The sequence below is a fragment of the Ruditapes philippinarum genome, unplaced genomic scaffold (assembly GCF_026571515.1).
Source record: "Ruditapes philippinarum isolate M1 unplaced genomic scaffold, ASM2657151v2 ctg5392_1_1_1_1, whole genome shotgun sequence".
Classification (NCBI taxonomy): domain Eukaryota; kingdom Metazoa; phylum Mollusca; class Bivalvia; order Venerida; family Veneridae; genus Ruditapes; species Ruditapes philippinarum.
This window is the reverse complement of record NW_026859994.1, coordinates 55,036-69,239: the sequence shown is the minus strand read 5'-3', so window position 1 is coordinate 69,239 and position 14,204 is coordinate 55,036. Positions and strand designations below refer to the sequence as shown.

General features: G+C 32.3%; 1 long non-coding RNA gene across 2 annotated transcripts in view; it reads left to right on the top strand.

Moving 5' to 3' along the window:
• The first annotated feature begins 405 nt into the window (after positions 1 to 405).
• Positions 406 to 14,204, top strand: part of LOC132758553 (uncharacterized) — a 35,477-nt gene continuing 21,678 nt past the window's right edge. For both annotated transcript variants that reach the window (XR_009629591.1, XR_009629589.1), the window contains exon 1: positions 406 to 1,702. This is a non-coding gene — a long non-coding RNA (uncharacterized LOC132758553). The remainder of the gene's footprint in view (positions 1,703 to 14,204) is intronic.

Here is a 14,204-nt window from a genome sequence, read left to right as displayed (position 1 = left end):
TCCATAGACCAATCTTTATTTTATTTGTTAAAAAGTGCGACTTGTTCAGGGTTCATACAGATCTCCAATGCCAAAATTCAAGGACTTTTTAAGCACTATTTAAGCATGTTTTCCCATTTTTCAAGCACATTTGTTGCACATATACCGACACAATTTTCAAGCGAAGATGGGTAGTTTGTTTGCCATTTTTTGTTGAATAAACATTTTCTGACCACAATTTTAAGGAATTTATAGAAGAACAAGAAAGGATCATCAAATACAGATTAGTTCAAAACAACTGCAATTTGCCCACTTACTGTTACCTTGAGTAAACATTTTATTGATTTTGATACTAAATTGGATCATTTTCTTTTTACTTTGTTAATTTTTATCGAAACTATGTTATTCTGTGTTTCAAATTTTCAAGCACATTTTCAGCATATTTAAGCACTTTTTAAGCACTTTTCAAGAGAGTAATCAAATTCAAGGACTTTTAAGCACTTTTTTTCATTTTTAAGCACTTTTTAAGAAAGGGACTCAAATTTAAGCACTTTTTAAGAATGTACGAACCCTGTTGTTGCCGGAAACTGCTGATACAGTCATTAACTCATTTCAACAGCAATGTAACTTTTAATTTCAACAGATTTCTGAAAGCCTATCCCAAATGTCAGCCATAACACCAGCTCCGCCTCTGGATTTAGGCTAAAGATACTTCAGCGAACAGGTTTTATAGTACTTTCGCAATGTCAAATAAAAGCGACATATAAACAGAACTAGGAACTAGATCTGCAGCCGTTGATCCGTGTTCGCCAATGATTAGGCCATACAAACGTATCAGGATCAGCTACCTGACAGTGACACTGATTCTAATTAATATGAATTAGGCAAATTATATACCTGTTATGTTGTGGCGTTCACTGGTTTGATTAAAAATCTTGTTTTGTTTATAATTCCCACACACCTTGTGAATGAAAAAAAAAATTGCGGATATACGGATTGAACTGAGCTGACTTGGATTCAAGTGGAGTAATTCAATAGCTTTATCCGCCAGAAACTGTTGTTTACTCTGAATAAATTTACAAAACGATTTTTTCTTTTTTCTGTTTGACATAAAATAATGAATAAGACCCTGTCTAGTGAATTATATATTAACAAGAGCCAACGCCGGGCGGGGGCTACGCTCGACTTTTTACTTTCTCTAAAAGCAAACAAAGAAATGTTTGAACAAAATATTAATCATAATTAATGTTTCCTTTTTTATAAAATTAATCATTCTGTTTTGTCACATTAGTTTTGTCTATATATTCTATATACATAAATTTACTAATTTATATATATATAAATAGAGACACCCAATTCGAAGTCACATGGTGGTGTCACGTGGTGGAGTCACGTGGTGGTGTCACGTGGTGGTGGAGTCCAGTGGTGGAGTCACGTGGTGGTGTCACCTGGTGGAGTCACATGGTTGAGTCATGTGGTGGTGCCACGTGGAAGTCACACGGTGGAGTCATGTTGTGGAGTCACGTGGTGGTGTCACGTGGTAGTGTCACGTGGTGGAGACACGTGGTGGAGTCACGTGGTGGTATCACGTGGTGGAGTCATGTGGTGAAGTTTGAAGACAATCCATTCAAAAATAACAAAGTTACAGCCAATAACAGCATGAACAAGCAAAATTTGGACTTTTAACCTTGAAGGTCAAGGTCATTTATGGATGAAGGTCAAGGTTAGTTTGTTTACTGAAAGGTCTTGTCCCAAGGGTTGTTGTGGCCAAGTATGAAGACAATACACCATGAAATTAAAAAGTTATAATCCAGGTACAAGTTTGCGGACGGCAACGCCGACCCGACTATAACAATACCTCTACTTTTTTTTTTCAAAAAAAAAAGTCGAGCTAAAAATGAGAGTTTATCTGAAACAATTTTTATGATGAAATATTATAGAACTGTCGCGATTGATTAAAAAGGGATTGACAATACAAACAATTGACTTACCTTCCACCTCTGGATCATAGCCAAGCTAGGAATAGTCCAATAGATTAGACGTTACAGGCTTGTTAGAGTTTTATGTTGGTCAAGCCTGACGTCTAATAGTTATTGCTCATAAACGCGTAGCATTTTGAAAAATTAAAAAAATGTCTGTTGACTTGCCTTTCAAGCTTTATTCAAAAGCTTATATACTGTTCTTTCAATTGCATGGTCTATCATTAACAAAAACTTTCAAACAATGTACTTATTAATTAAAAATAAAATATAAATATCAGTCTATTTTGCTCATCGGCCATACTGGTTAAGTAAGGCGTTTTACAGATTGATTCCAATTTTTTGAACGGAAAAATATATTCGAACACACGGACGGTGCATGGGAAATTATTTCGTTGAAAAAATATTCCGTTAGAAACTTCTGGACTCATTTAAACGCTTGCATTTGAATTAGCCAATCAGATTTTGCGCACTGTATGGCGGCCATTGTATATCGGCTGTACAAGGAATTTAATTAAATGAGAGGATTTAATCATGATTTTTCGGATGTGACAGTTCAATAATTTTATTAAAAATTTTAAAGGTATTCATTTTTTAGTTTTGTTCATAAATAGGTCAAAATTAATTTTTTAATTTTTTTAATTGTTTTAATTGTTTAAATTCATTAGATCTAAATCTATGTCTACTATTCAACTTCCTATAGTCTATGCAGTAACGCACAGACCCGTCATGTTTCCAAATGAAAACTGGAGCAGATGCCCATTTGGATGTGGCATCTTTTACACCCCCAGCCTTTAGCATTTCCTTAGGCTGGGCCTCTTCTTCTGAAAAAATATCTCGGACTTTCCCCTTATATTGATATTATCCATTGATATTATTCCAACAACGAAAGATACCGAGAAATATTCAAGTTAAAATGTGTTTTAACCAAATAAATCTCAATATCTATCTTCTCCCCCTTTATATGGCAAAAGGGCTAAATGGATTTTATCAAAATATAACAATTTCTGTACCAGTGGCATCATTAAAATACGGTAGAAATTTTTTATCACCAACCTCCCTATCCATTGATTGGATTTTTTCTTTTAAGCGGTCAAGTCTGTAATTGTATGTGTCGACATCTACTGTATACGTGAGGCCGTCTTGTCCGTAAATTGCCTCGGTTATTTGAAGTCTGTCGGATTTTGGATACCCAACTTGATCCTTGAGATAATTGTCTGTATTTTGCCGGAGATGACGCGTACATAGAGTATGTGTAGAGTGTGGTAGACCATCTTTAATTGCAACTTTAAAGGATTTTTCTTCGTCGGATCCAATAACAAGGTTCTTTTTTTCGTTCCTACTTAAGTGAACACCAATGTCATGAAAAAAGTACGAATATGTGTCAGCCGATGAACTTGTATGAATGAAAGTTGGTCCGAATGTTATTGGGTGATGTCCATTACTTTCTCGAATCACAGATAAATCCTTATACACGGTCGGCGTAACATAAAAATCTCCCAAATTGTAAGTCTTGTCAACTCCCAAAACCGTTCTTCCTGTCCCACAAAAGCGTTTTATGTCCCTTATTTGTTGTTGGTTGAGGAGAGTTATAGCTGGATGATAAAGTCCCGATATAAGATGAATAGCTTGCACCAGGTCATGAGTATTTAGCATTTCTTCCACATATATCATTTGATCGGCCGCGTTCGAAGGTGCATTATCGGACAGTTTATTTTGCTGGTATTTGAAATTCCTTAGTTGTTTCGCGTTTCGTTGTTTGGAAAAATCGTCTCCTGTGCTCTTATTCATAGCATTCTTCACATTTTTCACAGATTGCGTTTTAAGTTGATTTTTTAAGTCCCGTTTTACGCTAGGTTTCGTACGAATGTAGGGTTTCTTGTAGCCAACAGATTTGCCGTGGGGTTTCCTTTCAGGAAATGTTCCTACATATTCAACTATAGCAATGTCTAATGATACTTCATTCATTGACGAGGGTATTTTCTCAATCCAAGTACATTTCCTTTTAAATTGTTCAGGTCCCTGATCACTTGCAACCAGTGTATTATATAAGCGTTTTATAACAAGAAGTTCGTCTGCGGACGGTTGGGGCTCCAAAGGTTCGAAAAATTTCTTTTTCTGCTTCTGTTTTTCATAACAATAAATACCCGATCTGTTGTGAATTGAGACAAGTTTACCTCCGCGTTGAATAAAGGTAAAAGTTGGTGAGGTACCATTAGTCCAGGAACCACAGTCATCCCAGAATTCGGATCTTTTCCCGTTGGATCTACGTTCATAGTTCATTTTATTGTCTATCACATAATAGTTTCCATCTTTTCGTCCCGTCGGAATTTCATTGAGCACTGTGTACGGTCCACCCATTAATTTAGTGATATCCCCGATTTCCATAAATTTTGACCCTAACGGACCAGGCTTAAAGTCAATTTCATTCACACTATCACTAACAATAGAATCCATTGAAGAATTTAAACAGTCGTCGGATGAATTAGACTCAGTCAGCGCGCCAGGCGCCTCATCCCGCACAGGGTGATTACCGACTGAGTGTTGGTCGTCAACTTCATTCATGTTGTTGTAGTCCGTGGTCGGTGCGCCATGCGCCTCATCCCGTACTGGGTGAATACCGACTTTCGATTTCTTGTTGACTCTCTTTGTTGACTTCATCTGGATTGTACTTTCCGTACTTTGATTTTCCTCAACGTTGATGATTTCGTGTGGCAGGTTCTGAAACATATTTTTGGTTGTAATAGGATTCTGACTGTTGTCCCTTTTGGATGAATTCCAGTTTAACAGATACGGCATTTTCTGTATCGATCCCCTAGTTACATTAGCAACCAGTGGAACTATGTGGTTGGCTTTCCAAGGGTTACTGGAGGTGGGTTGCTCCCTTGGCAGACTAAGGCTTGTCCACATCAGGTAAATGGTGCCCTGTTCTGGATCTGCGAATGGTGGTCTAATTAAAGTGTTCATTGTTTTGAAGTTATAGTTAGTGGTTCCGTTCACTGCAGGGTAAATTACATGAATTGGCAGATTGAGAAATCTTGATGTGGCCATGAACATGTGCATAGACGAATACGATCCTGGACGCGCACAATTAATTGAGTCCTTATCAAAAGTCGGAGCTAATACGGTGAGTCTCCTGAACTGTGATTGAGCATTGATTTGTAATTTATTCAACACCATTTCAATACAACACCTATATCTTAATTCAGTACTACGCGATTCATTACCACATAGAAGTGTTGACACAGAGTTGAAGAAACAGTCACCGTCCGGTGTACTGTAAAGTGCTGTCTTATCTGAGGTGTGACAGTGTGCCAGCAGCGTGTTGCTTATTTGGTCTTGTTCATGTTGTTGGAATTCAGAATGCAAGGAGGTATCACACGGCACATTTTTGGTGAACAATTTCTCGCGTTCTGCAGCCTTGTTTAGTTTCTGAATACCGCCCAATGAGGCCTAAAACAAGTAACAATTGGATTACCAATTTGACATACAGTAACACCCTAGATTTTAGTTTAATTTATAACAGCGGGATATTTTCCTTTAACCATTGACATTTAAGGTCCGAAAAACATTTTCGGTTTGTACAGCTGTAAACACTTCAACGTACATAAATAAAAATAGTTATCCCAAAATTTTAATTACCAGGTTATATACTTTAAATTATTTTCAATAAGATGCATCATTAATAGAACTCCATAGCTTCTGTAGTATTTGATAAACTAGTAATGTAATGAAATTACAAACAATCGTAACATTAGTAATCGACTAAGACAATCAAACCTTGCGAAGGCGCTCCATAGCCATCAAGTAATCAAAACTTCCGTCGTCGTCGGTGCGGCATCTGACACAAATGTATTGAAGTTTAATGTTGTGCCGCCACTGATCTCTGTCAGTGCGGTCAATGTCCTGACAGCGGTAATGGCTCCAGGTTTTGCAAGTCTGAAAATTAAATTTCAACTTACAGATATGCTTACTAAAGTCTTTGTTGTTAAAGCATCACGCCACTATTTTTCTCTTAAGTAAAAAACCTTGTCCAGTGTACACAGAAAGTAATTGCATAACAAATTGCATTTGACGCTCTCATTACCCGTAAATTATCAAATTAAAGTCAATATATGAAGAAAGAAAAACAGCCAAAACTGCGTTAGTCACGCAAAAGAAATATGGTAATAAATACTGCATTATCGGTCATTTATTGCATGTAACATGTAAATCAATACTTGAATTATGAAAAGTTATTATCTTAGTTCGTTCTTTTTTAACATGATCGATATGAAGCATTCATTATAGTACAAATTATTTCACTTTATATTTGTTAAGAAAAATCATAAATTATTTCAGTGTTTTGGTCTGATCTTATGCATATTTCTTTAAAGTTATAGAGTTTAAAGGAACTCCACTTAGGTTTATAAGCCTAAAAATAGATTTTTTTAATTTTTCACATAGGTAAAGATGAGCAATTTAAACAGAAATATAAATGAAATATAATTAAGAAATATACAAGAAATACAATGAAAATCGAATGTTTGTGCTTTTCTCAGTCCGATTGGAGTGAAAAGCGTTTAAACGCTTTTCATTTTTGTGTCGTTTCCACTATTATAATAATTATTTTTCTGGCAAAACGGGGCGAGCGATTGATCTGAAATTTTGCACACAATTATAACATGTAGTAATTGATCTACATCAAATGGTGTGACAATCTCAAAAAAATTATTTCCAGTCCCTTCATGTGAAAAACAGCTCAGTGGAGTCCCTTTAACACTGTTTGCTCTATTTATAACCTGTGAAATACTAATAGCCAAATAACAATGACATATTCGTAACAAACAACAAGCGGCCAAATTGACACTGAGTGAAAAGTGTCAATTTTTATCATGTATATATGAAACATTGCAGCGTTATAAAACATTGTACATTTACAATTCAGAATGTCCAAATACGCAATTTTCGGTGATAGTTTTATTACTAGACTTCAGGCTTCTACATATGGCAAATTAGATTTTGACCGACCTCACAGATTTTTTGGTGTTTCAGGAATGTCGACACAGAGAAAATTCACAAGCAAGTTCAGAGAAATGTTAGAGTACCGACCGAGGCAAGTAAACACAATAAAATAATATTTAAAAAGTTAATAAACTTCATTGTTTAAAAAAAAAAAAAACATCTCCAACATATTATGTCAACATATTATGTCATGCATTACTGAAATCCTGATTAATTTAATCATATTACAAAGTCATATTACACTTCGAAATTGATAGATGGAGATAAACAGCTTTATAATTATAGTTTGTATAAAAAAAACAGGGTACAAAGTTCAATTGTACAATTTGTTTAATGATAATATTAATGTTGATTATTTTTATTTTACAGATATGTATTTATCAACTTAGGAGGGAACGACATCACGGCAGCTTGTGATATCCATTCTATATATATCAACCTGATCAATATAGCAGAGGACCTTTATAATTCAGGTGTGGAACGCGTGTTCGTGGCGAGCATTATTGAAAGAGGAAACTTTAAACAGTGGACGGGTCTAAACAGCAAGATGTTCAATAAAATCAGAAGGTCACTCAACAATAAATTGAAAAAGTACTTTGGTCATGATTTTGTGCAAGTGGGAAAGAGACTACAGTATCCTAGACACTATGATAGAGATTTAATACATCCAGGGTGCTCCGAAAAAGGCATGACACTATTTAAACACGAGGTCTTAAAGTGTTTCAGGAGAACTTTACGCTAGACGGAGAATAATTATGTATTGAACTATCTAGTACATGTTTAGTTAATCATATTTATAGGAAATAAAAAGTAAACATATGATTCATGTATTCCGTCTGTTTTTAATTGTTATTTGAAATACTCATCATCACTTCCATTGGGACAAACCTCTTTTATTAAAAAAAATATGTTTTGGGGGCATTATTTCATAGAGATGATATAATCATTAGTTTTTATAGCTAAGACGAACGCTTTATGAAAACATAATAAAATTCAACATCACCAATACATAAAAATAATATTTAAAGTTATTACTTAGCATATCAGGATTTGTTATTTACACGGTTTTTAGATCAAAACTAGGAAAATGCCCATTAAATATTATTTTAATAGATGCATGAATACGGAAAAGTAAAGCGACCACCCCTTTATTTCTAAAATAAATATTAAAATTTTCTAAAAAAAAATGTTAGGAAAAAAACGCATATCATACATGATTATTTAATTGCTTCCTGTATTACGGAAACGTATTGCGACCTCCCCTTTATGATATTACGGAAACGTATAGCGACCACCATTATATGATACATATCAAATGACTTTATTACAGTTTTATAGTATGTGTGCTATATGTAAATATGCTTTAAAAAAGAAATACATATATAAAAAAAGATGTAAGTAATTGCGCGCGTAATGGAGGAGTCACAGTCCTTAATCTTTGAAATACAGAAAGCCTCATTCAATCTTAAAGGTATAGATAACGGAGATAAGCGCCTATATACTCCATTGAAATATCAGTCATGCCTATAAAAAAGTGAAAAATTAGGCATTTTGTACCAAATATTACTTAATGGATACATCATCCTTTAATATTATATACCATTTGACAGAAAAAAATCACGGTAAATTTACTTAAATTAGAAAGAGTATTTTCATTTCTACTTGATAATATTCTTGCAAAACAATGGACGGTATCTGAAATATTAGTTTGGAGTTTCTTTCTGTGTTAAAGAATGAGCCTTTAAGTAAATAGTGTTGCTCCGAGCCTATATCTCCTGAGTTACAGAGTCAATTGGTAAACGAGTATTACATGTACGAAATCTAAATAAGGTTATGTAGCTTTCTTTTGGGAGTATATTGAAATATGTCTCGTATTCTAAAGTGTTTTTTAAATGAGCTGTAGGATTTACCTCTATTCGACGCTTGTAGATCATTATACCAACTTTGTGTAAATTGATCAATTAAAGTTTGTTATACAATTTTTTGGATATTTTTATGCACTAAAATTTGCTGGTTTTGCCAAATATCGGTCTTCCTACATAAACGAGAGTCTCTTTAATTTTACTTGTCGATTTACATTCAGTATCATTCCGATTTAACATGTAATTGTCAATTTTAACGGATAATTTATTTTCATTTCCAAGCACTAAACGTGACCAAAAATATCATTTAAGCATAAACATTAAGCATAAACATTAATATAAATCGGATGTCTTCCAAGCTCACCGTTGAGCATATATTTTGTAAATATGATATAATTATGCTGTTTATCTTACAAAAATAAAATGAAAATCTTTTGGTTAGATTTATAATATTAAGGATAAAAAAGACAACCGATCTGCCATGTACCATCCTCTGTACATACATTTGAAATGGTAATTTTGTCGGAAGTTATCGTGTTAAGCTGTATATAATATACACTTAATGGCTTTTCTAACTCCACATTATCATCTTTTACCTTTTTTTATTAAAAGTATTAATTTTTCTCAATTTTCGTCCACCGTCATAAAACGGATTGATAAATATTTTGGCATGTATAAAATTGAGCGTAAACCAGTCCATCTGTTACGAGATGCACGTGCATTTCGTGCGTTTTATATCTTGTCAGTAGAAAGAGCACGTGTGGTGTGGGTGGTCCAAAGTGGGGTTTCTAATAGCATAACGTTTCAAAGTAATAAAACTGACATGTATTTGATGTCTAATTACCAATTGAATTTCCCAGGTAAGTTATATAAATTTTTACGGAATGTGACGATTGATTTTACGGGTATTGCTGGTAATACTAGCCAAAATACAAGATTGGAGTAAGAAATCTTTGAAATACAGAAAACCGCATTCAAACGCTTCATATAATTTTGATCATAATCAAATATAAATTGTAAAGTATGTTATATTATATTATATAATATGACGATATAGGTGTGCGAATAAAATAAAACCTCATATAACTAATACATATAAATGAACAGAAAAATGTCTCCGAAATTTAAAATCCAGCAATATTTAAGCGAATGAAGTAAATGATATAAATTACAATGAAAATATTGGTCCAATATATATCGTTTGTTAATTGAACAGTTAAGTTCATAAAAAATTGGTAAGGTATATAATATATATTAAATAAATTATTCAAAATTCTGTTTTAACTAACATATTTGGGTGGTCGCTATACGTTTCCATACAAGAGAATCTAATTCTATTTATTATTTCGTGCGCATCATTTTTCAAGAGCTATGTTATCTTCTTTAGTGTTTCTAATATATCTGAAATTTACTCATTAATTCTTAATCATAATCAACTGTTTTATCTAATTTACCAATTATAATGAAAATAATTCAAAATGTTAAGAACATTATGTCGTCTTACATAACCAACTATCACAGAAGTCATATTTGGCATCTCCTGTCCGCCACGGATATGACTTTCATAGAACGTAATGCGAATATAACTTATAACTTGATTATTTATGGACAAAGTTTAACGATATTTTGCGTGTAAAATCATTGTATCATCATATCACACCGTATCAAGAAAACATCATAAAACAAATAATTTTATTATTTTTTTATTTATTGGCCAAATTTCACGATATTTTGCATGTTAAAATCATTTTATTATTATTAAACATCGTATCAAGAAAAATAAATAATAAAATAATCAATTTATAAAAAATAAGTCATATTCGGTATCTTCTGTCCACAACGGATGTGCCTTTTATAGAAAACGCAACGAATATAACTTATAACTTGATTATTTATGGACCAAGTTTAACGATATTTTGCGTGTAAAATCATTGTATCATTATATAACATCGTATCAAGAAAACATCATAAAACAAAAATCAATTTATAAAATAAAAGTTATATTCGGTAACTTCTTTCCGATACGGATATGACTTTTATTTAGAACATGCCACGAAGACAACATGTAAATTTTTATTTATGTATCAAATTAAACCATTTTTGGCAAATTACTTTATTTAATTATAAGAAGATCGTATGGAGACAAAAAACTTTATGATCTATAAGTCATATTCGGTATCTCCTGTCCGCCACGGACATGACTTTTATAGAAAACGCAACGAATATAACTTATAACTTTTTCACTTATTGACCAAATTTAACGATATTTTGCATGTAAAATCATTTTATTATTATAGAACATCGTTTTGACAAACAATTCATAAACAAATAATCAATTTATAAAATATAAGTCATATTTGGTATCTCCTGTCCGCCACGGATATGACTTTCATACAGAGCGTGCGATATATGTCACTTACAAAGTCATATTCGGTATCTCTTTTCCGCTAAGTATCAAATTTAACCATTTTTGGCATATTATTTCATTTTATTATGAAAAAAATATCGTATGGAGAGAAAAAACTTTATGATCTTTAAGTCATATTCAGTATCTTTTGTCCGCAACGGATATGCTTTCATAGAAAACGCAACGAATATAACATATAACTTTTTTATTTATTGACAAAAATTAACAATATTTTGCATTTAACATTTTATTATTATAAACCATTGTATCGAGAAAAATAAATAATAAAATTATCAATTTATTAAATATAAGTCATATTCGGTATCTTCTGTCCGCAACAGATATGCTTTCATAGAAAACGCAACGAATATAACATAACTTTTTTATTTATTGACAAAAATTAATGATATTTTGCATTTAACATTTTATTATTATAAACCATCATATCTTGAAAAATAAATAATAAAATAATCAATTTATAAAATTTAAGTCATATTCGGTATCTTCTGTCCGCAACGGATATGCCTTTTATAGAAAACGCAACGAATATAACTTATAACTTTTTTATTTATTGACCAAATTTAACGATATTTTGCATGTAAAATCATTTTATTATTATTAAACATCGTATCAAGAAAAATAAATAATAAAATAATCAATTTATAAAATTAAGTCGTATTCGGTATCTTCTGTCCGCAACGGATATGCCTTTTATATAGAAAACGCAATGAATATAACTTATAACTTTTTTATTTATGGACCAAATTTTACGATATTTTGCATGTAAAAACATAATATTATTATTAACCATGGTATCGAGAAAAATAATGATAAAATAATCAATTTATAAAAAATAAGTCGTATTCGGTATCTTCTGTCCGCAACGGATATGCCTTTTATAGAAAACGCAATGAATATAACTTATAACTTTTTTATTTATGGACCAAATTTAACGATATTTTGCATGTAAAATCATTTTATTATTATTAACCATAGTATCGAGAAAAAAAATTCAATTTATAAAAAATAAGTCGTATTCGGTACCTTCTGTCCGCAACGGTTATGCCTTTTATAGAAAACGCAATGAATATAACTTATAACTTTTTTATTTATTGACCAAATTTAACGAAATTTTGAATGTAAATTTATTTTATTATTTTAATACATCTTATTAAGAAAAAAAAATATAAAAAATAATTACTTTGTAAAATATAGGTCATATTCGGTATCTTCTGTCCTTCACGGATATGACTGTTATAGAAAACGCAACGAATATAACTTATAACTTTTTTATTTATGGACCAAATTTAACGATATTTTGCATGTAAAATAATTATATTATTATAAAACATCGTATCGAGAAATAATCATAAAAAAATTAATCAATTCATAAAAAATAAGTCATATTCGGTATCTCCTGTCCGCCACGGACATGACTTTTATAGAACGTAATTCGAATATAACTTATAACTTTTTTATTTACGGACCGAATTTAACGCAATTTTGCATGTAAATTCATTTTATTATTATAAAACATAGTATCAAGAAAAATTTATAAAAAAATAATTACTTTGTAAAATATAGGTCATATTCGGTATTTATAGTGATATCCGCGGATATCACTCATATTTGGTATTAAGACATACCGGTGGCAGCAGAACGAAAAGGAAATCTGAAAAATAAACAAATTCCAAGAATTTGGTCCTTCAAGGCATCGTCTAACCTAAGCGGAATTTGGAGGCAAATTCCAGCTTAACTACGATTATTTACGTAGAAATTCTGGTTTAAATCGTTCAAGCAGATTTGCCCACTATGAACAAAACCAAGAATTCAGGTAGACTTTGTTCTATGAGTGCAGAATTAGAGGGCAAATTCGTGCACAATCGGTAAAATTATGGACCTTTGGTAGCGTCTATCTTTCGGAACGGAATTCGTAAAAATTACCGCTGCCACCAATATAGAACTGTCGCGATTTATTATTAAGGGATTGACAATAGAAACAATCGACTTACCTTCCACCTCTGGATCGTAGCCAAGCTAGGAATTGCCTAATCAGCGCATTCTTCTGGTTAAATATAGCGCCCAACTGTCAAGTCTAACACACTAGTTCCGGTTGGTCCGGAACCTTCCGTTAACTTCCGTCAACTCCCGTAACCATACTGTACTACAAGCACGTGAAGAAGAAGGAAAGTGGGGCACCAGACGGGGAACACTTGAAAGGTAAAACATTAAAAATGAGAAATAATTCAAAAAGGCCTTATCCATTGAAAAGCATGAAATAAAAAAAAAAATTCTTTGTTTTTGGTGTAAGATCGAAATTTATTTCATCTCGTGATGTCAAGATTAAATATTTTCAACCGTGGCTGCGCGATTTCATGGAGTGATGGCATATCATGGCAAGGATTTACTGTATGATCTGCAGTAAATCCATGCCATGATGCAATCACTCGATGAAATAAGTTTTGAACAATATAACCATATATGGCCATATAACCTGTCAACAATCTTTATAACGAATTTTTAATACTGCTAACTTCCTTTTTCAGAAAAAGCGAGATTTCTTTATAAATTGACAACAGCCGTGTATATTATATTAGTTATAAAGATTGTTGACAGGTTATATGGCCTTTTATTACCCTTCCAGATTTTTTTCCGCCTTTTTGATTGTATATGTGTATATATTTTATATCCACGGCTGCTGTGCACTAATGAAGAAATCTTACTTTTTTCTTTACCTAGCGGCTCGGGTGATATTTACAAATAGTCCGCCGTTTATATAGGGCAACAATCTTTATATATCGCATATACAATATTATAATGAAAACAATCAAATTGTTGCAGTGATTACTGACTGAAGTTGGCAATGTTAGTGAGATCATCCGAAAGATATTACCATTTATTATAAGAATTTACGTTTTACTGTATTGCGGGTTCCAAACAATTATTAAAGGTCCAGGGGAAACAACTCTGACA